The sequence below is a fragment of the Haliotis rubra genome, unplaced genomic scaffold (assembly GCF_003918875.1).
Source record: "Haliotis rubra isolate DU_JTF1 unplaced genomic scaffold, ASM391887v1 Scf277, whole genome shotgun sequence".
Lineage (NCBI taxonomy): Eukaryota > Metazoa > Mollusca > Gastropoda > Lepetellida > Haliotidae > Haliotis > Haliotis rubra.
The window spans coordinates 697,349-722,500 of record NW_025766858.1 but is presented as its reverse complement, the minus strand read 5'-3'; the positions used below and the strand labels follow the sequence as shown (position 1 = coordinate 722,500).

The 25,152-nt window shown below is 38.1% G+C and overlaps 1 protein-coding gene across 3 annotated transcripts in view; it reads left to right on the top strand.

Annotated features, from left to right (window-relative positions):
* Positions 1-25,152, top strand: part of LOC124280958 (D-glucuronyl C5-epimerase-like) — a 339,439-nt gene that overhangs the window by 216,587 nt on the left and 97,700 nt on the right. For all 3 annotated transcript variants that reach the window (XM_046716964.1, XM_046716963.1, XM_046716965.1), the window contains one exon: positions 4,373-4,440. The gene's annotated coding sequence lies outside the window, so the exon portion shown is untranslated. The remainder of the gene's footprint in view (positions 1-4,372; positions 4,441-25,152) is intronic.

Here is a 25,152-nt window from a genome sequence, read left to right as displayed (position 1 = left end):
GATAAGAGTTAAGTAGATATTTTCAATACCTTAGTTGTAGCAGAATCAAAACACTGTATATCTCAGCGCTAACATTCTAACAAAATAAACTGCTGATAAGAATAACCTCACTTGCCAAGTTTATTTGCTGGCAAGTTTAGGATCACACTTTATCCCAATTTATTCCGGGTCTCAAGCCAGTGCAGAATTCCTGTTGTTACTCAACCTGTCAGCATTGATAAGTCTCATGTATCTTATTCTCAACAAATCACACATGGGCTTTAGTAATGTTCGCTGAGTGAGTGAGTTTAGTTTTGTGCCGCATTCAGCAATATTCCAGCTACATGACTGCAGTCTGTAAATAATCGAGTCTGGACCAGACAACCCAGTGATTCAACAGCATGAGCATCGATCTACACAATTGGGTACCGATGACATGTGTCAACCAAGTCGGCAAGCCTGACCACCTGATCTTTAGTCACCTCTTACGACAAGCATGGGTTACTGAAGGTCAATTCTAACCCAGATCTTCACGGGTCTAATATGAGTTGAAGTGCCTTTTTTTGGCAGATATTATGATATTGTTTCTGGACAAGGTCTTTGATTAATTATTAGTTTCATGATGCAGTATCAGTTAGTGGTGGTCCGATTAATTGAAATAATCGAAGATTGGTCGCAAAGACTAAACGACCAAGCAATCGATCATGTTTTCTCATAATCGAGCACAAACAATTTTGGAACACTTGTTTGCAATAACAATATTTATCTCAAGGGTGGCTTTGTCTGTTACTTTTTATAAGCACTACAGACCGCCTCCGTGGTGTAGTGGTTAGAGCATCCGCCCGGAGAGCGGAAGGTCGCGGGTTCGATCCCCGACCGCGTCATACCAAAAGACATTAAAATATGGTACATGTACTTGTTGGTCCCTGCCTGGCACTCGGCATTAATGGGTACAACAAGGACTGGTCGGCTTGGAGTCAGTATAATGTGTCTGAGTGGGGTATTCATACTTCACTGTGGCATGGTATCTCAGTGAGCTAGCACTATAACACCAGCTTAAGTCTGGGCTAGTACAAGCAGCCGCACATACACATACACACGCATGCACGTCGTCATGTGAACGAAATATTCTCAAGCATGATGGTAAACCCAATTTCACCTCAGCTCATAAGTTCTACAAGCTCATTCCTTGTCATGACTGAAGTGATCTTAAAGACTCCAGAGGAAATTCATGTTCCTTTAAAGATGTGAAATTTGTAAATGAATTTTGTGCTATTTGAAAAAAACCCCGGAAAGAACTGCATGTTTTGTTTGTGCATTAACAAACAAAACCAGGAGAATTTAATAAATGACGCTAACCAATTATTTTCGATGATTGATCGGTTGTAATTAACCAATCATCAATTCTGAGATTTTAAACAATTCCCAACGCTAGTATCAGTATTATTAACCTCATTGCAACTGATTTGTCCCATTAGATGTTCGTTTTTTAAGAAATAAACCTGTTGAAATAGTTATGAAAGTTATTAGATAGGGGACTAAAAGGGCTTCAGGCACTGATTGAAATAGGCTCGCAGAAGTTTAAATCATAATGTCTAGATTATATAGACAAAATGAACAAGTTGTCCAAATAATGCACTGGCATTCTCAGCACTGCCAGGGCGGTGGGGTAGCCTTGTGGTAAAAGCGTTGGCTCGTCACACTGAACACTTGGGTTTGATTCCAACAGGGGTACAATGTGTGACGCCCATTTCTGGTGTCCCCCGCCGTGATATTGCTGGAATATTGCTAAAAGCGGCGTAAAATAGTACTCACTAAACACTGTCTGCTGATCTAGACTTGCCTTTTGATAGAATTCATCATGGGCTCGTTGTGAATAGATTCCAACGAGACTGTCTTCGACTAGTCTGTCTCACAGTCCCTGAACCATATTATTTTTCCTTACACCGAGCCCTTTCTGCAATGTTAAAGCCCTGAATGGAGCGCATCTATATTTCTGAGATTTCAGGTTCTGAATCTCCCATCTCACTGGGGCTCCTTTCCAATTTAAAAGGAATGATCTTTTACTCTCAGTATTATATGTACTCACAGACTAAGTGTTAGTCTAATCCTAATTTTGTCATTTGTCAAAGTTTAAGTCATTCTGTTGTCTAATAAATTATTAACTGTTAAATTTTGTCTTTAAAGAGTGATTAAGTGAGTTTAGTTTCATGAAGCTTTTAGCAATATTCCAGCAATATCACTGCGAGGAGCACCAGAAATGGGCTTCACACACTGTACCCATGTGGGGAATCAAAACCTGGTCTTTGGTGTGACGAGTGAACATGGCTACCCCTCTGCCCACTGCCCACTGTGTTTAAAGAGATTCTTAAAATATTTTGTTCCAATCAAAGACTGCCCGCTTATCTAGACTTGCTGATTGCAAAGAAACCAGAATGAAGTGTTTTTCTGCCAGTCACCCTTGAGCCAGGCCGGCTCCTCAGTTCCAGGCTTGACATATTAATTTCAATGGGTATGAGGTTATTCCAGGGGTTAGAGGTTACTCCTTGGGTTAGAGGGTATATAAGCTGTGAAAGTTTTATCATAGATAAGTCTCCTTGATGCCATATGGTGACGAGGCAATTAGACAGGAGTGCTTGTGTTGGGAAAGATACGATGTGTGGGTCCGTGTCACAGTCAGCTCTTGCAGTATACCATGTTTGGTTCAGAGGTGGTAATTAGGTGACTGTCGATGACAGGGGTTTGTGTGGCATGTGTTCAAAGCCATGAAGCCAACATGAAGGTGATAAGATGTAAAAAAAAAAAGCAAATAATATTCTTCCACTTGAATATCATGGCAGGGGACACCAGAAATAGGCTTCACACGTTGTACCCATGTGGGGAATCAAACCCAGGCCTTCGGTGAGACGAGTGAATGCTTCAACCACTATAATCTGTTTGCCTGTGTTTGCAGTAAAAATGTACCGGTGAATTTCACTTGAAACAAATATGTAAATGGAATAAAGTGAAATTAAGATTGCGAATCCCCATAATTCTAGCTTGCCAATTGAAAATTTAAATCTTAGATTTTTATTCAACTTAGGAAAAAAGTTGTTTTACAAACGGTCATAGTTTCAAATTGCTTATATTGGTTTGTATTACAAGGGGGTAAGCGCAGTAGTTGGAACAGTGAAACAAATGCACATGCAGTACATGATGAGCGTTAACTTAGACTACCCTTTATTTGATTTACTTTTTTGTTAAAAGTGAAATTCATAGGTACGTTTTCACCACAAACAGACTATAGGCTACCCCACCGCCCCTGTAGGATTCAGATATCGGAATTCAAACCCAGGCCTTTGGTGAGACGAGTGAATGCTTTAACCACTAGGCTACCCCACCGCCCCTGTAGGATTAAGATACGGGAATTCCTGTCTGAAGGTGGCCAAATCCATGGGATACAGAAAGTGTTGTCCACATTTTACATGTGCTTGAAACCCTTTAGATGATGGGCAGTAATAGTTTGTGAGAGATATTGAGCTGAGTCAGTATATATTTACTGACTTGAACCATTCAATAGGACTTGATGGGACTAGATATTAAAGTTAAGGAGTGTCTTTATGTCAGAGATTAGCGTCATAAACAATAAAATAATATGTTTTATGTTCTGACATTTTTACCACTCTTGCAGTGTACATCGCTGTTGGTTTGGGATTTATGGAGTTCTGCATGTTTTAGTTTTATTGGTCTGCATTTTATGACTATAAGTTCAAGGAAATGATTGGAAGGAAGTCGTCTCAATTACTATTGGATCACTGGACTATTTTTAATGCCGAAATTTTAGTCTTTGATCCATAAAATTCTTATCAGGCTAATATTGCATCTATTATTATAGCAGCCTTGAAGAGTATTACGTCAAAATAGTTTCTTGACAGAGAAGTACTTTATGTTTAATTGCAAAGTATAACAGCACAAAATAAAATAATATGGTTACAAATAACATCAGCGAAACTTAAATAGAAAATCCATCAATATTTCATTTCAACAAACTTTCACTGAATGGTGTTTCCTTAAAAGGTTATATTAACTGAATAGGCATCATTAGAGGCAATTTTATAATCAAATTGCTTTTATGGTACAATTTACTGGCAGAAATCACATCATTTATTGGAATAATGATAAAACAGCCTTCCTTGAAAATTGAAATGGACACTCGTTAAAATGATGTCAATAACGTGCATCACTACTGTAAACACTCTCCGATCGGTCAATTATTCATCAAGTGAGGGGCTCTGTTAGGAGCTGGAGAGTAATTCATCAAGTTAATGTCTTTAAGCTTTCATTCTCCTTGGGTTTTTGTAATCCATTTGTACAATCTCCTTCCAGACTAACATCTATTTCATGTCATTTTCAGATATACATGCGTAAACTGTAGGAGAGAATGACCCTTACAGGATTGCCAGATTGAGTGGCCAGTTGAGGGTAAGTACTTTGTATATCTCTGTCCAGCAGTTTCCTAGAGGAATGGTATGATTGATTTCAGAGTTATTTTATTTAAAAAAAAAGGGAGGGAGTCATTGAATCTGTCAGCTTTGATAATAGAAATTAACAGGAAAATTATGAACTTGTTATGTTATAAACTTTAAGGCATGTTAAGCATAAGTGAAGGCTTGGGATTTCAGTGATGTTGTTCCTTGATAACACATCATGATGTCTTGTCCGTGACACGCTCAAACAACCTGTGCCTATCTCCCTGTGGGGATTCTAGCTTATGATAGGGCCCCAACAACCTGTGCTTGGCTCCCTGTTGGGATTCTATGGTATGATAGGTCTCCAGCAATCTGGGCTTTTCTGCATGTGTTCATTTTATGACCCAGCAAGTCGCCATCGACCTGTGCTTGTCTCTGTGTTGGGATGGTATGTTATGATAGGTCTCAAACAACCTGTGCTTGTCTCCCTGAGGGGATTCTATGTTGGGATAGATCCCCAGCAACCTATGCTTGTCCCCTTGTGGGGATTCAAGCTTATGCTAGGTCCAAAACAACCTGTGTTTGTCTCCCTGTGGGTATTATAGCTTACAATAGGTCTCCAGCAACCTGTGCATGTCTCCCTGTGGGTATTATAGCTTACAATAGGTCTCCAGCAACCCACGCTTGTCTCCCTGTGGGTATTATAGCTTACAATAGGTCTCCAGCAACCTGTGCATGTCTCCCTGTGGGTATTATAGCTTACAATAGGTCTCCAGCAACCCACGCTTGTCTCCCTGTGGGTATTCTAGCTTACAATAGGTCTCCAGCAACCTGTGCTTGTCTCCCTGTGGGTATTATAGCTTACAATAGGTCTCCAGCAACCCACGCTTGTCTCCCTGTGGGTATTCTAGCTTACAATAGGTCTCCAGCAACCCATGCTTGTCTCCCTGTGGGTATTATAGCTTACAATAGGTCTCCAGCAACCTGTGCATGTCTCCCTGTGGGTATTATAGCTTACAATAGGTCTCCAGCAACCTGTGCATGTCTCCCTGTGGGGATTCTAGCTTACAATAGGCCTCCAGCAACCTGTGCATGTCTCCCTGTGGGTATTCTAGCTTACAATAGGTCTCCAGCAACCCATGCTTGTCTCCCTGTGGGTATTATAGCTTACAATAGGTCTCCAGCAACCTGTGCATGTCTCCCTGTGGGTATTATAGCTTACAATAGGTCTCCAGCAACCTGTGCATGTCTCCCTGTGGGTATTCTAGCTTACAATAGGTCTCCAGCAACCTGTGCATGTCTCCCTGTGGGGATTCTAGCTTACAATAGGTCTCCAGCAACCTGAGCTTGTCTCCATGTGGGTATTATAGCTTACAATAGGTCTCCAGCAACCTGTGCATGTCTCCCTGTGGGGATTCTAGCTTACAATAGGTCTCCAGCAACCTGTGCTTGTCTCCTTGTGGGTATTATAGCTTACAATAGGTCTCCAGCAACCTGTGCATGTCTCCCTGTGGGTATTATAGCTTACAATAGGTTTGCTTCCAACTTGCTAGCTTCCCTGTTCAAGTGCCAGGCTATTGTCTTCACAAGCTACCATTTTTAACAATCTCACATGCCTCTGACACATATGAGTTCCACTGCAAGTTGAACGGTTTCAAATGTGTTTTTCAAACAAAGGACTACAACTTTTAACAATCCCAACTATTCCATTCATACCTGTTGCATGTGATATGCAACAAAATACCTCTCATTATGTTTAGCGGTGCAGGACAAGGTAAGGTTTCATTATAATTCCTGCTTTCAAAGACATTCACAAATTATGCCCTAGTAACCTGGAAATATACTATAGCTATATCTTCTTTCAAACCATTGCTGACTATAAATCTATACACACTTACAGCTTGAAATTGTTTACCCTGTGTGGCTTTATCAAAATTGATGGAAATTCAAAATGTGTATTTTCTCTTTTTACAACTTACAGAACAAAAGCAAGTTCAGTTGTTAGGTGTGATTCTGTTGCCTATTGTTTGCTTGATTTGCAATAATGGGCTAGTTCTAACAAAGGCACTAAATAGAAAGTAGTGTTTTATGTCACCATCTTGACTGTCCTTTGCTGTGGGTTCTCCAAGGTGGCAGTCTTAGCCCTTCACATTTCACCTTGTCAGGTCATTCATGTATAAAAGGCAGAATACTTGCAACAATCACAGCACATTTACAGTATTATAACAATTCATGAGAAAGAGAAGGAGAATTCCGACACATATTCATGTACAACTTCATTTATACCTGTTTTGAAATTATTTGCATTCAGCTTGAAGTTGTGTGACCAAGTGGATAAAGCATGAGTTCTTTGGACTGTAAAAAACCATATCTGGTGTCCCACATGTCTATGATAATGGTGGGAGAATGTTTGCCCTCCCTCGTAAAGCTAAGGTGCAGAGTGTGGTTGCCTTGTGGTTTAAACATTTACTCACAGGCTGAAGACCCAAGTTTCAAAACACACAGGGTAATAAAAGATTTATAGACTTAATGTTAACTGATAAAAAACACCCCTCACGCAAATGGAATTTTGTCACCTCATTAAAACAAACCAAAAAGTTTTCTGATTTGTACGTTAATTAGCTTGCGCTGATTAAAAACGTTACGACGAATGCCGTAAACTGTATAAATAGGTTGCAGACGAAGAAGATGACTTTATTGTACAGAAACACGGGGCATATACAAAGCATAAACATGACTTGCTATAAAGGAAGCAAAATGGTGTTTGCAGGAATAATAAACTTTTAATATATACACTAACCAAAATGTTGCTGTTTTAAAGTCGTTGATAGGAGATGCAGATTTCTTATCATCTTTTAAATGAACAAGGAGATAATTTTTAAAAATGACTCCATAAATTTGGTGAACCTTATTTTAGGTTCATTTCATTTAGGTGCATGTGTGTCACCCACTTTAACTGATATGCTATCTGGTTTTAATATTTTTATTGTTTCTTTTTCATTATCAAACAGAAATAACGAGAACAAGAAGTCATCCTAACATACTTTTACTACCTCTAGATGCTTAAAAAAAGCAAATATCTTGGTGTATATATAATTTGCTCTACATCCATACAGATGTTTGCCGTCAATGAAATTGTGATTAAAAATAGTTGCTCAGCTCTGAAGGTAAAGTAGAAAATATTATTCCACCATAAACACCCTACTTCAGAATCCACGGAAATTACTTTTAGGAGCTTGAAAAATTCTTAACAGAGTCTTGGCAAGTTTTGCTGTGTAGTGTGAATTAACACTAAGGCAAAATATAGCCTGCTAGCCTTTTGTTGTCATTGACACTTTACAAAGGAATGTTAGCATTCCCTTTGAGCGATCCTGTAGGACAAATAGGTCTTGGGACAATACAACATGAGAACAATACAAAACCTATCATTTATTTTGCCAACAACTGAAGTTGGCAAGCCAGGACATTCTGGACAGTGTCCAGGGAGCTGGTGTCCAGTGCGGGTCACTAGACATGTCATTCAAGGTCTCGTCTGATGACATATAGCTGTGATTAATATAATATATGAATAGGGAGTCCCAGACTTCTGACAGAGGCTTGTACGGATCTTTTGAAATATGACAATGTGATAGTGTCCGTGATTGGCTGATTTAGTACGGTCATTGTCATTGGGGGAAAGAGCACCCAGGTAGCCATTGTGGTGGTGTTTTTTTCAATTCATGACAAGCTCTGCTGTGAGTGAGTACTATATTTTGCTGCTATGAATGTTCATGCCTTTATGATAACTTCTTAAAATCAACGATAATTATAGGTGATTTATTTTTCACCATGTCTGAAATCACTGGTGTATATGTTTTTCAAAATTATGCCTGATTATCTTTATAATATTTCTATAATGATTATTTTTATTGAAGATTTGTGTTTGAACTTTTCAGGGTTTCAGGTTCTTTTCCACAGATACTAACTTAAAGGTGTTTCAAGTGAGCAGCTGATATAGAAAATGATTAAACTCTCTGAATGCCATTAGTATAATCACTGCCTTTGAAACCATTGTTGACAGTTTTGCAAAAATAAAGTATTTTGTCCTCAGTATCAAGAGAGCTAAATATAATGTTTCTCAAGGAAGTTAACATGTAAAACGTTTCATTCTGAAGACTAGGTGGACTTGATGTATTTCAATTTGCTCCATTTCGTTTGAGTAAAGTAGAACATTTTGAGATGGTACAGTGGAGTTTTTGTAGAAATAGCTTAAAAGTATGACGACTTCGGAATACCTTACATTTATTTCATCTCAGCCATTAACTCCTGTTTTGACTATAGTCACAAAATATAATAGTTTTCAACAGACGTCCTCTTCACTTCTAGCTTATCTCATAGTTGTGAGGTAAACCCTATCCTACAGGGACTGGACTGACTGTCCGGGTCTGTTCACAAGTCCAAGTGATAAAGGTTTGGGGCACATTTGATATTCACAAACACCTGGTGTTATCACTGATTTTCAGACCAACGGGATCAGGTGGCTAGGCTTCCTGACTTGGTTGCCAAATGTCATCTTATCCCAAATGCATGGTTCGCTGTGCAGTATGTCAATCACTGGACAGTCTGGTCCAGACTTGATTATTTGCAGACCGCTGTCATATAGCTGAACTGTTACTGATTGGGGTGTTAAGCCACAAAAAAAGCAAATTGAATTTTCACTGATCCCTTTATGTGGTTTTCACCACAATTTTGCCTTTCGCACCAAATGGAATTTCCTTGGATAATATTCAATTTTTGTCTTGCATTGATGTTTTATATTGATAAACATTCAAAACAAATACTGGACAGATCCATACATTAAGTACAGTATATTCATTGACCTGGAATATTTACTTTCACGAAAAAGAAATGCTCCTTCAACAAGATAAGAATCCGATTCAGAATTTTGTTTGTGTTGAGAAGCCTGTGTCTAAAACTTTCATCATGTTATTCATCCGAGGATGATGATGGGATTAACACATTCTTTCACAGGGTAAACAAGACACCAGATTTGGTTAGGTGACTCTTTCAGGTTCAACAATGGGCTAAGATTTTTTGGTTCCTTCAACCAGAAGATTTGAGGTCAGAAGAGTGCATGTGTTATAGTCTGTTTTCGTACTGATTGGATTAAGGCTTTGGCTTGACAGCTTGTTTTGAAGGCATGGTGGTGGAATTCTGTCGTTATTCTTATGTTATTAAATAACCAGATCTGTGCTAGGGTGAAAAGAAACATGTTTTTGGAGAAATTATAAATTTGGTTATTTTTGGAATTTGTTGACAACTTTTTATCAAAGTTTAGTTTACTTTTCCAGAGTTGAACCAGAAAGTACTACATGTACAGCAATAGTTGTAATGAAAACACTCTTTGACGGTAACCTGAACCAAAATATTTGGTCTTTATGTCTTTATGGTTCAGTTGGTGGGAAAATAAGGTCTAAAAAGGTATTAATGCCACACTTTACTTGGGAAAGAGATTTTTGTCTTAGATTGTTGACCTGTTTAAGTTGTGGAGTGTCTGGGCAAGTTCATGTGAGGACACTTTTTGGAATAAGCTGAAGTGATGTATTTCATATGTTGTATGGTCACAGGCATATTTTTTTATGAGGAAATTGACAAGGAAAGTGTAAATCTCAGTAGAGAGTTTGACAGGTCGTGATTGTAGACATGTGTAACTATGTGTCAAAGTTTGAGGGAGGACTCCCAGGTGGAACACTGTGTCAAACAATAGGGTTGTGGAACAACATGGAACTGTGGTATCTGTGTGGAACCATTGTGTTTATGTGGAGAAATATTATCAATGAACGACAAGATGGTATCTTGAGGAGCAATTGTATAAATCTTGGACACTAGTTTGTATGAGCATCAATAGTATATATGTGGAAGAAATGTATCAACGTGGAACAATAGAATCAATGTGGAAGAACAGTATCAATGTATAACAATAGAATCAATGTCAAGTAATATTATCCTTGTGAAACAGGAACATATCAGTGTAAATTTATGTCATCAATGTGAAACAATAGTATCCGTGTGAATATGTAACAGTAATATCAATGTGAAACAATTGTATTATTGTTTATTATTATTATCATTGGATATTTATATAGCGCACATATCCATGCACTAGTGCATGCTCAAGGTGCTGGTATTTTTCCCCCTGATCATTGGATGTCAATCTCAACGGCACATCTTATTATCAATCTCAACTCCCTGGGGACCATACAACTCTTGCTGCCACTAGGCGCACCGAGTTAATGTGGCTTTCCCATCCTTATGAGGTACCCAGTCACAGCTGGGTGGACTGGGACACATAATCATAGTACTTTGTCCAAGTTCACTGCACGTTGCTGTACCCGCAACTAGGTGTTTGTACGTATTCATGTGACCACCATCTGGTCATATACCAATGGATTCGTGGGTTCTTTTAAGTGCATAGGGTTGTGTACTGTACACTAGGGGTGTGAAACAATAATATCAATGTGAAAAAGTAGTATTAATTTCAAAAAATGATGTTAGTGGTGTGAAATGATAATATCAATGAACAGCAATGGTATTAATAGTGTGAAATAGTGTCAATGTGGAACAATAGTATCAATGTGGAACAATAGTATCAATGTGGAACAATGATATCAGCAGTGTGAAACAAGTGTATCAATGGTTCAACAATATCAGTGTGGAACAACAGTATCAATGTGGAACAATGATATCAGCAGTGTGACTCAACAGTATCCATGTGTTACATTAAACAGTGTGAAATAATAGTATCAATGTGATTCAACAGTGTCTATATTAACAATGATATTCGCGATGTGAAACAATAGTATCAATGTAAATCAATAGTATCAATGTGGAACAATCATATGAACAGTATGAAACAATATTATCAATGTGATTCAACAGTGTCAATAACATTGGGAGTGTGATACAAGTGTGATACAAGTGTGATACAAGTGTATCAGTTTGAATCAACAGTATCAGTGTGAAACAATAGTATCAACTTACAATGCTGATATTAGCAGTGTGAAACAAGTGTATCAATGGTTCAACAATATCAGTGTGGAACAACAGTATCAGTGTGAAACAATAGTATCAATGGTTCAACAATATCAGTGTGGAACAACAGTATCAACTTGGAACAACTACAGGAACATTGACCACTTTTAGAGCATGATGACATTCAGTCCAACAAGTCGCAGCCTGACAAGCCAATCGATTACATAGCTCTGTACAACAATCATCGGTTGATGAGGACCCATTCTAAAACAGAATCCCCACAGGGTGTATCACTGTTGCAAGTCAGGGAAGATCCTGTTGGCCAGAGGGCATCGCTTATTATGTTACACTTGTGATACATGGGAGATGTTTATCTCTCGAATCTTACGCCTATCAAGAAATATAAACATCCTCTGGAGGACAAGCTGACAGCTTGGGTCAGTGTTTACGTGTTATGTTATAACAGAAGGGCAATCAATGCATACAGTTACCTGTCTGTGTAAGGCATTGTCCTCATTTCAAGTTATAGGGATAGTTTGCTTCTCACATTGTTGTTTACAGTCTTTGGTAATAGATTTCTGTGACGTAACACAGGGACTGCGAGACATTAAAGGTTGAAAAAGGTTTTATTTTACCTTGTTTGTCGCAGTTTCGTAGAAGTGTTTTCTCGGGGTAATGGACTTTAAATTGATTGTCACCATATATCACAAAACCTCTGACCTAGAACTTGACCTTCAGTTTGACCTTGAACCTGACCTTGAACTGGATGTTTAATGTTTTGGCACAGCACTTCAGTTATCTGGTATAACATCACATGTCAGCTTTTAGGCTAACTCTAAAGGAGCCCAAGTGAGTTAGATTATAATTTTGATAGTAACAAATAGACCCATTTAAATTGAAAAGGAGCCCAAGTGAGATGGGAGATTCAGGACTAGACTAACAACTACTCTCTGAAATGAACATATTTTACTGAAAAAAGTTCATAGTAAAAAAAAAATTATAATGAAAAGGAGCCCTGAGACTTTCTTCATTTTCCTGAAGCTGAGTAAATCTAGACTTGCCACATTTTCTAGACTTGCGTGGCCTTTCTTGGATATATTTGATACTTCAGGGTCTAGACTTGCCACATTTTCTAGACTACCTTTCTTGGATATATTTACTTCAGGACTACTTCAACCTGGCTGAAATCTAGACTTGCTTCACTTAGGGCTTTAGCATTGCAGGGAGGGGTAGGCAGTAGGGCAAATAATGTGGTTCAGGGACTGTGAGATAGACCAGTCATCTTTATTGGGAGGAGTTAAAGTCAATATGACGCAAACGTTGAAGAATTTTGTCAAACGTTAAAGAATTGCATGAGAATTGATCAGGAGAAAGGGGATGAGTCCCATCCCATGACAGAACTCTGACAAAACAACCTTTTAGCCTTTCTATGGTCACTCAAACGACAGGGCCACTGAATCCCATGAGAAACGGATCACAGCAACAGCCCTTGCTTAAATGCTTTATATAAGTTGATCATGACTTGGATAGTTCAGGTATGGCTGGAGTATTGCTAAAAGGAGCTTACTGAAAGATTACTCGCGCGCTCGCTCGCTCACTCACTCAACCACTCAACCACTCAACCACCCACTCCACCACTCACTCACTCAACCACTCATTCAACCACTCACTCAATCACTCAACCACTCTCCCATTTGCGTAGAACGATGCTCATGGATTTAATCACTGGTCCATACTTGATTATTTACAGACTGCCGCCATATAGCTGGAATATTGCTGAGCGTTAAACAACAAACCACTCACTCACTCAACCAATCACTCAACCAGTCACTCAACCAATCACTCAACCACTCATGTTCTCCTATTGGGATATCAAAACTCTATTATTTTCTTTAGACTTACACTGCTTCTAATGCTTTGTTGATCAGGACCCTAGTCTGTGCATTAAACTTTAACAGGTGTTACAAGTTTACCTGACCCATTGACCAGGTGGTGATATATGTATTCTTTTCCAAATAAATTACATTTTATAAACTTTTCTTTCAATATGGAGGCACCTGGTGCATGCCCTTTGTTTGCCAACCACTTAAACACATTGCTGTCAACGTTTGTCTTATCTAACTTCAAGTTGATCAATAAAGCCGCACTGTAAATCAAATCTTTAACCCTCTTTTACCATACCAGTAGTATAGTTAAAAGCAGTTCAAAAATAATCAGTGAAGCTGATGTTACCAATTAAGAAAGTTGAACATTTTAACATTTTTACATTTTTAACATGTCAAGATTTCATTATGTGGCAAGTTTTCTTTTTACCATTTAGCATTTATATCAGTGATAATGATACAGTTCAGAGATCAACATATTTCTATAATTTCCATGCCAAGAATAGCATATTAAACTATTTTGATGTGTTTTTTAAGCTGTGAAATGTTATTCAGTTTTAGTCTGTGTAAGAGCAATGGCACTTCAGTAAGAATGGACCTCCCAGGAAACACCATCTTGGCTATCGATTGAGATTTGAGATTTGATTCTAAGAGGGTTAACTCACAAAGTCTCCAGTAATTTATGGTCAAGTTGTTTGAAATCTCGACTTCTATTACTATGAATCGCTAATCAAAGACGATATTTTCCATTAAGATGATCCACATGAGGGTATTCCTTAATCTTGGTGCATATTGATCTTGGTGTAAGATTCATCGAGGTTGTTGAGTGGCAAGTATTGTTAAGAATGGATTTGACATGGTATAAGTTGTCTGGACTTGCTTGAATAAGAATTGAGATGGAATCAAAATAGTCTGGAAATCATAAGGATAGGTGTGACATGATCCTTGTGTAGTTTGGCGGTGATAGGTCCAGATGAAATTGATCACCTGACATGGTCCCAAAATAGTCTGATGTGATATTTGGGATGGAAATGACGTTATTCTTGTGTAGTTCAGTAATGATAAGGACAAATAATATGGATCGTTTGACATTGTGTCAGAATGGCCTGGAAGATGATAGAGATAAGAACGATTGACATTGTCCCAAAAGGGACTGGGTGTGATATTTGGGATCGATATGATTCTTGTGTAGTTCGGCAGTGATAAGGACAGACGATATGGATCATTTAATGTGATCTTTGGGACTGATATGACGTTATCCTTGTGTAGTTTAGTAGTGATAAGGACAGATGATATGGAGAGATTGACATATTCCCAAAATGGTCTGGAAGATGACAGATTGATGGGGATCGATTGACATAATCCCAAAAGGATCTGGGTGTTATATTTAGGATAGATATGAAATGATCCTTATGTAGCTTGTCAATGACAAGGGCAGATGATATGCTTTGGTTGACATGTTCCCAAAATGGCCTGGAAGATGACAGATTGATGGGGATTGATTGACATAATCCCAAAAGGGTCTGGGTGTGATATTTTGGATAGATATGAAATGATCCTTGTGTCAATTGGCAGTGATAATGACAGATGATAAAGATCAATTCACGTGGTCCCAAATTGGAGTGATAAGTATTTGCTTAACATGGTTTCTGACTGGTGTATATAGCCATGTACACTGTATATAGTTAAGATGATATGGTATATATTCACATGTCACTTTTGGTTTAGAAATGATAAGGTGAATGCAGAGTAAGTGAGTGAGTTTGGTTTTACACCGCTTTTAGCAATATTCAAGCAATATCACGGTGGGGGACACCAGAAATGGGCTTCACACATTGTACCCATGTGGAGGATCGAATCTGGGATGAGGAGCCAACACTTTAACCACAAGGCTAGCCCACAACCCCTGTATGCAGGTCCCAGATCAGTACAAACATCATAAGGATGGGTTTGGCATAGAACTTTAAAAAAAATGTAAGGATCAAGACAAAAAATACCTTAAGGACAGACCAATTTTATTTCTTGTTTTACGGATCCGTCGGTCATATTTTTTCAAGAATAAGAAAAAATTAAAAATGAATTTTCACCGCTCAAAAAATAGAATCCTAATGTTTTTTATTGGCCAAAGATGTAAACTTACAAGAATATCTTTTTAGCTTGCTTTTTGCCCCATATACACTTCATAAACTGCCAAAAGTTAAAATTGTTTAGGTTTTAGAGGAAATATTACTTTGACTGGTGATTTCTTCTTCTTTTTTTCCTCCTGCCTTTAGTTGTTTTTAGGACAAAAATCCGTAAAACAAGAAATGAAATTGGTCTGGCCTAATGTTGAAATGATTTGTGTTTTTTTTTTTGACATGGTCCCTCAGTATTTGTGAAATGTTCGGGACAGATCTGACATGGCCCCTGAACACAAGCAATGCTGTTGACATGCCCACAGATGTAGGTCAGCTTTAGACAATGGGCTACACAATCAATATATCAACATGAACAAAACCAGTGTCCAGCTCTGGCCAGTGGAAATACTGACTGGATGAGACGATGTATATGCATAAAATAAGCCTGTTTAGAGACATTATCCTGACTGAGGTATCTGACTATGGAAGGAATGTGTCTCAACATTGACAGCATGTTTATTCACATGAAGGTAAATTTACAGTTGGTTTGACAACAGTGATAGATGAGTATATATAAATATGGATATCACGTATATGTATATTCTTCATTCTCATGTGCTGTTATAAATAATTTTGTAAGTTTTGAAACTTCTTCTGACCTCAAATCTGAAGTCAATATACCTGGCTATTTGTTGTGCATCAGACTGTGTTTACTAGCAAATGAATTAAATATTTTCTATGTTTTACAAATTATTGAGTGTTTGGTCTTTCAGACATGTTGATACCTTCAGTTTTTCAGTAGGTTACAGTATGGACATCTAACAGAAAGTAATATTTATCTTCTATCTTGGTCTTTCAGAAAAGTGTACCTCCTATGAAATTTGTATTGAAAATAGGTTTTACTCAATGTGAAAACCACTTATTTCATGTTTCCTTGTGGTCTTTTCAGGGGAAAATGATACAATTGAATAAAAATTTAAAATTTAATTCAATGCTGACAATATTTTCACTAGAATTGGTTTCTATACTATATTGAGATATTTAAGGCACCGTTGTCAAGTTTCTTGTTCATATTTATGTTCAAATGGTATTTGTGAGTATTTGTGTTTATATCTCTTGTAAACTGTCACCAGTTTAGATGTCTCAACGAGAAATATTGTGGCGTCTATAAATCTTCATTAGCCACATCGGCTTAGCCACATGTCAGTACGATTCCCGACAAACACTCAGGAAAATATCCTTCAAGATATATGATAGTGAATAAAAAGTTACATCTTTGATTTCAGTGTCCTCTTATATGATTGTGAAGGAAAACAAGGATTACTGTTTAGCTTTACACAAGTATTGAAGTGAAATGGTCATGAATGTGATAAGGGGTGGTTAGAGTACTAATATCTGCGATAACACGTCTCTTTAACCTCAAGGGGTAGCCTAGTGGTTAAAGCGTTGGCTCGTCATGCTGAAGGACCAGGTTCGATTCCCGACAGGGGTACAATGTGTGAAGCCCATTTCTTGTGTCCCTGCCATGATATTTGCCGGAATATTGCTGAAAGTGGTGTAAAATTATACTCACTCACATACCCATGAACCTCTAACTCAAACTGGGGCGGTGGGGTAGTCTAGTGGTTAAAGCGTTGGCTCGTCACGCCGAAGACCCGGGTTCGAATCCCCACATGGGTACAATGAGTGAAGCCCATTTCTGGTGTCCCCCCGCCGTGATGTTGCTGGAATTTTGCTAAAAGCGGCGTAAAACTAAACTCAGAGTCAGTCTAACTCAAACTAAAACTGTTTAGTCAAGGTATTGAAAATGTCTCCTGAAAATATAATAAAATTTCCTGAATTCAATTTTAAGTTTCCATGTTTATGTTATTAATATGTCCTAGCTAAAGGGGGCGGTGGGGTAGCCCAGTGGTTAAAGCGTACACTGGTCCTGCCAAAGGCCTGTGTTCTATTCCCCACATGGGTACAATGTGTGAAGCCCATTTCTGGTGTCCCCCGACATGATGTTGCTTGAATATTGCTGAAATGGTGTAAAACCAGACTCACTCACTCATTCACTCACTCACTCCCACCTAATGGTATTGCTCTGAAGAGGAGACTAATATTTCACAGATAACAGTACACAATAACAGGAAAAGATTATAATGCTTAGTTATCCCCCGCAACGCGTTTTGCGGGGGGTATTAAAATGGACTCCGTCCGTGCGTGCGTGCGTCCGTCCGTCCGTCCGTCCGTGCACATTTGTCTTTTCCGGAGCAGAACTCTAAAGCCGTTCACTATTTCTTTACCAAACTTGGCACATAGATTGGTCTTGTGCTGTACTGGTGCCTTTTGGTAGTTTTGGAATTCTGAATAAACTATTTTTGGCGTTTCCATGGCAACAAGTTCGACTTAGAATGAAATTAGTGGTAGTGCTCTTTTCCGGAGGAGAACTCTAAAACCGTTCGCTATTTCTTCACCAAACTTGGCACATAGATAGATCTGATGGTGTACTGGTGCCTTTTGGTAGTTTTGGAATTCTGAATAAAATATTTTTGGCGTTTCCGTGGCAACAAGTTTTGACTTAGCCTGAAATTGGTGGTAGTACACTTTTCCGGAGCAGAACTCTAAAACCGTTCACTATTTCTTCACCAAACTTGACACATAGATTGGTCTGGTGGTGTACTGGTGCCTTTTGGTAGTTTTGGAATTCTGAATAAAATATTTTTGGTGTTTCCATGGCAACAAGTTTGACATACACTGAAATTGGTGATAGTGCTCGTTTCTGGAGCATAACTTAAAAAACCTTTCAATACTCTCCTTCCACTTTTCTATATACACACCTAAATATTTGACATAATCATAACTCGTAGACATAATCATGAAGAGTATTTTGCCATTGCGGGGGATATTGATGACTTTGTCTTCTTGTTGTTTAATGAAATGCTTAGACAGCTATCTAGCTGGTGTACCTTTCTATTTGAGATGATAACCTAAATATCTTGGTTTAGAACAAAGCAATATATATATATTTTCCCAATATGACTGCCATGGGCACCTCTTCTCAAATTTGTATTACCTGTCTGTATGAAAAGTGATAAGCTATTGTTTTCAAATGAATAAGGCTTTGAAAAAAATCCCTAAGTTATGTCATGCGCTTACATTCATCAAGCAACTGTCATAAGGCCAGACCAATTTTATTTCTTGTTTTACGGATTTTTGTCCTCAGAAAACCTAAAGGCAGGAGGGGAAAAAAATAAAAATAGAATCACCAGTCAAAGTAATATTCCTTCTAAATACTCTGTATTTTACTTTTGGCAATTTATTAAGTGGTCTGGCCTCTAAAAGCATTTATTTGTAAACATTTAATAAAAACATCAGGATTATTTCATGTTTGCCAAGGGCACCTAATTTCAATGTTTCTTATTCTTGACTGGTTTCAAATAAATATAGTTTCAGAAACATATCCTCAGAAGTGAATCAAATATTAACACAACTTTCAAAGTAGTAATCATAAAAGTTAGAAATTAATATAGCTGTGAAGATCTGGATAAGAATTGATCTTCAGCTACACAAGCTTGTCGTAAGTGGCAACTAATGGGATCGGATGGTCAGGCTCGCTGACTTGATTTGACACGTCATCGTATCCCAATTGCGTAGATCGATGCTCATGTTGTTAATCACTGGATTGTCTGGTCCAGACTTGATTATTTAGAGACCGCCCCCATATATCTGGAATATTGCTAAGTGCGACGTTTAACTCCACTCACTCACTCACTCACTCACTCACTCACTTGAGAGTTAAAGATAACATTACGTCAGCATTATTTCAGACTCATAATGACAAAAAAATGGCAAAAAAAGTAAGTGGGGTATTTTTGTGCCGGACTCAGGAGAGCGGCTTCTCCTTACGTGCATGTGAAAAAAATTGGCTGATATCCTGCCGAAATCCTACCTGTATTCTGTTTCTCCTAACCGTCACAGGACTAGCCGTTTAATAGTGTTTTATGACTTTATTTTGAGATTAAACAAGCCAATGATTGCCATTTAGTAGCCAAGTACATGCTTCTGCATCATAACAAGAGAAATTGCTTTTTGAGAACCAGTCTTCCAAACATGCATTAAGTGGTGAAATATGTCCTCGTTAATGCAAGTTTAATAAGGGCTTGCAAATGAATTTAAGTAGGACCCTGTGGGAATCTTCAGGCAGGAAAGGTCATGAGTCCGTAAAAATTGTTGCAGGAGCTGTGCAATAAGGATTATGTTTATGCAGCATTAGGGACTGTAGGTCACTGTGACCCAGCCATGTGAATGGTGTTGATGGTATCATCCACTTGTTTTGAGATGAATGTCAGACCACGATGGTTTATCGGGAAATTTGACAAATATTTCACAGACACTTATTTCAGAGTCTAAGATGAGTTTTTTATTAGGAAAGGTTGTAAGCATTGATCAAGGTGTTTGCTAGTTTAGTTAAACTCATGTAATTGCAATCTAATTTTAATTCATACTTATGTTATCCATATTAGATAAATTATTCAAATCATTATTGGGAATGGTTTAAATTATTACAGTGTAAAATAATTTAAGTTTCATATCAAGAAAAGTACTTACCACTGATCCCTGATCAATTCGTGTCAGTGTATGTTGTGGCAATCTTAATTTAATTTTAATCCATGCTCATTTTCCCCTACTCAATCCATGCTAATCATTATTTGGAATAGTTTAATTATGACAGTGTAAAATTGAAATAATAACTGTTTGTGTCAGTAACCAGCAGCTTTAACAAGTTTGAAAACATCGTGCGACCCACATGTTAAGATTCTGCAATGTATTAGACAAATTCTGGGCAGATAATTGCAAAAGAAGTGATTTCCTACAAGATAATTACAGTTCTGCACCAAGTGGGCATTTCGGCAAAATATTCCACGATCATGGAATCGCTAATTTACGTGCTGAAGACCTGGGTTCAATTCTCAATGTGGGAAGTATGAAGCTCATTTCTGACATCACCCAATATAATAATGCTTGAATAATGCTAGAATAATGCTAGAATAATGCCCTTAGCAGCTTAAAACCATTCTCACTTTGAGGACAGTGGGGTAGCCTAGTGGTTAAAGTGTTCGCTTGTCAGGCCAAAGACCTGGGTTCGATTCCCAACATTGGTCCAATGTGTGAAGCCCATTTCTGATGTCCCCAGCCATGATATTGCTAGAATATTGCTAATGGTTCGTAAAATTAAACTCACTCAGTCACACACTCACTCTGGAATTTTTTAGAGGTACTCATGTGGTTTTTAATAAGGATAGTCTAGACTCATTAACTGTAATAACGACACAATTTCCTCAACATGTTGTACAATTTACTGCATGTTCACTTGTTACAAGAACATAAATGCCAATGTCAGATCATAATTCCAAAACTCAGCGGAGATGAGTACAAGCAGTGTCAAGTTACAATGGTTATCTGTGTTGTTCAGTTGTGTTAATGTCTGTGGACATTTTACATCAGCATTGGTCATTAACTGGGATCTTATTTGTAAGCCAATAATTACCTGAATTTAACTCCAGACACAAGGTCTAGGATTTGAGGCAGGTTGTCTGTTTGTAATGCTTGATGTTTTATCACTCTCTAGTCATCAGATATGCTGTCAAGACCTTTTGTTAACATGGGTACAATGTGTGAAGCCCATTTCAGGTGTCCCCCACCGTGATGTTGCTGGAATATTGCCAAAAGCGGCGTAAAACTAAACTCAGTCAGTCAGTCAGTCTTGTCATCAGATATGCTGTCAAGACCTTAACATATGTCAATGATACGAGTATCTAATAACCACGATGATAATCGTAAAACTTTTTATGAAAATATGTTTGATCTTATTCTCTTTGAGTAGTCTTTACTTTTTGTGAATATTAAGACATTTGTTGTTGTTTTTTAGATAGTTTTGCAACAAAGGAAACTTTACCGACACAGGGAATTTGACTACTTTTGAAACCAAATCAAATCCACCTATCCATCCATCCATCCATCCACCCATCCATCCATCCATCCATCCACCCACCCACCCATCCATCCATCCATCCATCCATCCATCCACCCATCCATCCATCCATCCATCCATCCATCCATCCATCCACCCATCCATCCATCCATCCATCCACCCATCCATTCATCCATCCATCCATCCATCCATCCATCCATCCACCCATCCATCCATCCATCCATCCACCCATCCATTCATCCATCCATCCATCCATCCATCCATCCATCCATCCATCCACTCATATACCTGGGGCGGTTGGTTAGCCTAGTGGTTAAAGCGTTCGCTCGTCACGCCGAAGACCCGGGTTCGATTCCCCACATGGTTGCAATGTGTGAAGCCCATTTCTGGTGTCCCCCGCCGTGATATTGCTGGAATATTGCTAAAAGCGGCGTAAAACTAAACTCAGTCAGTCAGTCATATACCTATCCATCCATCCATCCATCCATCCATCCATCCATCCATCCATCCATCCATCCATCCATCTGTCCATCCATCCATCCATCATCCATCCATCCATCCATCCATCCATCCATCCATCCATCCATCCATCCATCCATCCATCCATCCATCTATCCATCCATCCATCCATTCAATGCCTAACTTGTATTTGCAGCATACATTTGTTCACATGAAGCAAAAAGATAAACATTTAAACAAACAAGGAAAAAATATTTTCAAACCTATTCAAGAAGAAGGTATGATAGATGTGTTTACAATAAAACATGTTCAATGTGACAATGCAGTAATGATTTTAGATAGTGTTAATTTAAATATTGGTTTTAATTTTGATATGAAATCTTTTCCTTCCTGCATTCATCCATTTTGGTAAAAAGTTTGTGAAATGAATAGATAAGCTTGCCTAACCCAGCTCCTATGCATGCATTTGTGATGGGTGGCCCGATTGGACAGGATATGTTAACCTATTTATGAACACCTGGTGTCATTACAGAGAGTGATTCATAAACAAACACTCATTATACAGTCATTCAATCACACAATTTTAGGAGAGATTTCTTACAGCATCAAGGGCGGTGGGGTAGCCTAGTGGTTAAAGCGTTGGCTCGTCACGCTGAAGACCCGGGTTCAAATCCCCACATGGGTACAGTGTGTGAAGCCCATTTCTGGTGTACCCTGCCATGATCTTGCTGGAATATTGCTAAAAGCGGCGTAAACTGAAACTCACTCACTTTTGCACTGACGTTTATATATACTGAGAAAAACAAATAAAGGAACACAGGATAATTCAGTATATTTCTGATCGTGGAAAACATTTGGTTGCTTTTTAGTATTTTAGGTCTGAACATGAACATCTACCATGTTAGATTAACAGTCATGTTCAGTGGAGTTTCAGGTGATAGTGATTTATGTATTGGAATATCGGAATACTCGTGAGCACTTTCTTCCCAATCACTGCTTTTCAATGGCAACACCTCCCCTACATCACAGAGAACTATTTTTTCATTACATTATCCATTGGCGTCAATAGCTGGCATATCTAGCCCTGAGAGCAACCTGCATTCCGATGGCTGAGCTGATGGCTGAGCTGCCATTTTGGGTTCAAAATGTTGTTATTTATGTTCTGAAGTCTTTGTTGAGGGTTGTAACCCAATACTGTGCCAGGGTGACCCTGCACAAGTTCAGAAAAACTTCAACTTGGAGGATAATGTTTGGAGTCTGGAGGATTTCCCCTTACAGAAAGAAAAGCTCCATCTTGTGTGTGCCTTTATTTAGGTGAGTTTATGGTAGCCTGAATGCCCAGCAAAAACAAATTAGAACTGAAAAGGTAAATAATCTTGTCTGGTGATGTTTAATTGCAAATTTGACATCTTCACTGAAAAAGTTATATTCATTTGTTTGTCACGCATACAATGTCATATACGGTATATCATGCACTGTGACATGTTGCCTTGAAACACCCTGTGAGGAGTTTGTAGATATGTCATGGACACTAACAAGTTACTGAATTTACTGCTCAATGTAAGGAGTTTGTACATGAATAACACTTAGTCCCTTTAGCTGTTTGTGTTAGTAGGTTTCTGTCGAATAGCAAACACGACAAACAGTTCCAGAAAGATAGATTGATAGACAGACAGACAGACAGACAGTGTTCTCTTATAATATACAGTCAGCTCCCTCTGTATGAATTGGAATGTTGGTCGATAGTTATTATTTCTAAAGTTGAAAATGATTCATTTTGACAAGATAATGTTCAAATTTAAAGAATTGTTATTTTGATAAATAATCTAAAATAACATTTTCTTTATATATTGTTTCTGGGCTTGCATTTTGTACTTTCCATGTCTCATCAGATGGTACTTACTTTGTTGCATTCCCAAAATAAATGTATATAAATAGACAGTATTTACTGTTACCGAAACCTGACGGTCAGCATTAATAGGATGTAATATAGGGACTGGTCGGGTTGGAGTCAGAGTAACTGTGGCTGAAGCATGTGGCTGTATAAAGGCAATAATCTTGACAAGATGTTAAACCCTATTCCACCTCAGCAAAATGAGAACACTGGTGACGCACAGAACATGCTCTTGTTAAGATTCTGACCCTGGATAACATCATGTGGACATAAGTACTCCAGAAATGATATCTTACTTGTGATAGATAGATATTTAAAGCATGTTGGATCTAAATGAGGATGTGGTGATATTTACCTTATTGTCTTCAGATGGAGTGTATGTGACTTGAGTGAGTTTAGTTTTACACCGCTTTTAGCAATATTCCAGATATATCACAGTGGAGGACAACAGAAATGGGCTTCACACATTGTGCTCATTTGGGGAATCGAACCCGGGTCTTTGGCGTGACAGGCGAACACATTAACCACTAGGCTATCCCACCATCATCATTTTTTAATGTTTCGTGTCATCAATAGCATTTTTGAGGAATCACACACATCTCCAGATATTTTCCCCATTATTTTCCCCATGTAAAAGTAAAGCGTGTCATGTTTATTTTCTCAGTGTTTTCTTTTTCATCAAATCATTAATCATCAAAGATTGATGTAAACTGATAATCTCAGTAATTTATCAGTTGGGAGATTCTCTTTATATAAGAGTTGCTGTGTGATACGTCAACAGTCCATCAGATGACAGAAATAAAGAGAAATATTACAGCACAACTCACAACAACTTCAGATATAACGATATAGATGACCTTTCTGTCACCCTAGTCAGTATATCACTTATCAGAAACATCCTATTAGCTCACTGTGTGCGGAAATTAGTCCCAATGCTATTTATATCCTAATGGATGTCTCTTCTCATGAATACATTATGCAAATAGTAATAAATATGGCTTCTCCATCATGAGAATGAGGCTGCCCTTTGACCTCATCTATTTTCCTTCATGGCTATACATTTTAACATCAAAGGCCTTAATAAGTCATATCAGTTGTATGTAGTTATTCTGACCATCCTGCCACTTGTCACTTCAACAGTAAAATGTCAACACAGATTTACCATCTAGGTTTCACATTAACCACTGGCAGCAGTGCTCAGCGGAAGTATCAAGCTGAAGAGGCGTGACATGATACAGTATGGTCATGATACTATATCACGATACATAAGTACGATATGATGTATATTATCACGACACTTATTTGCTATGAATATTTAAGAGCAGGTTTATTGCTGATATTTGTCATAGTAAATTTGAAACTATGATTACTATATGGTATATAT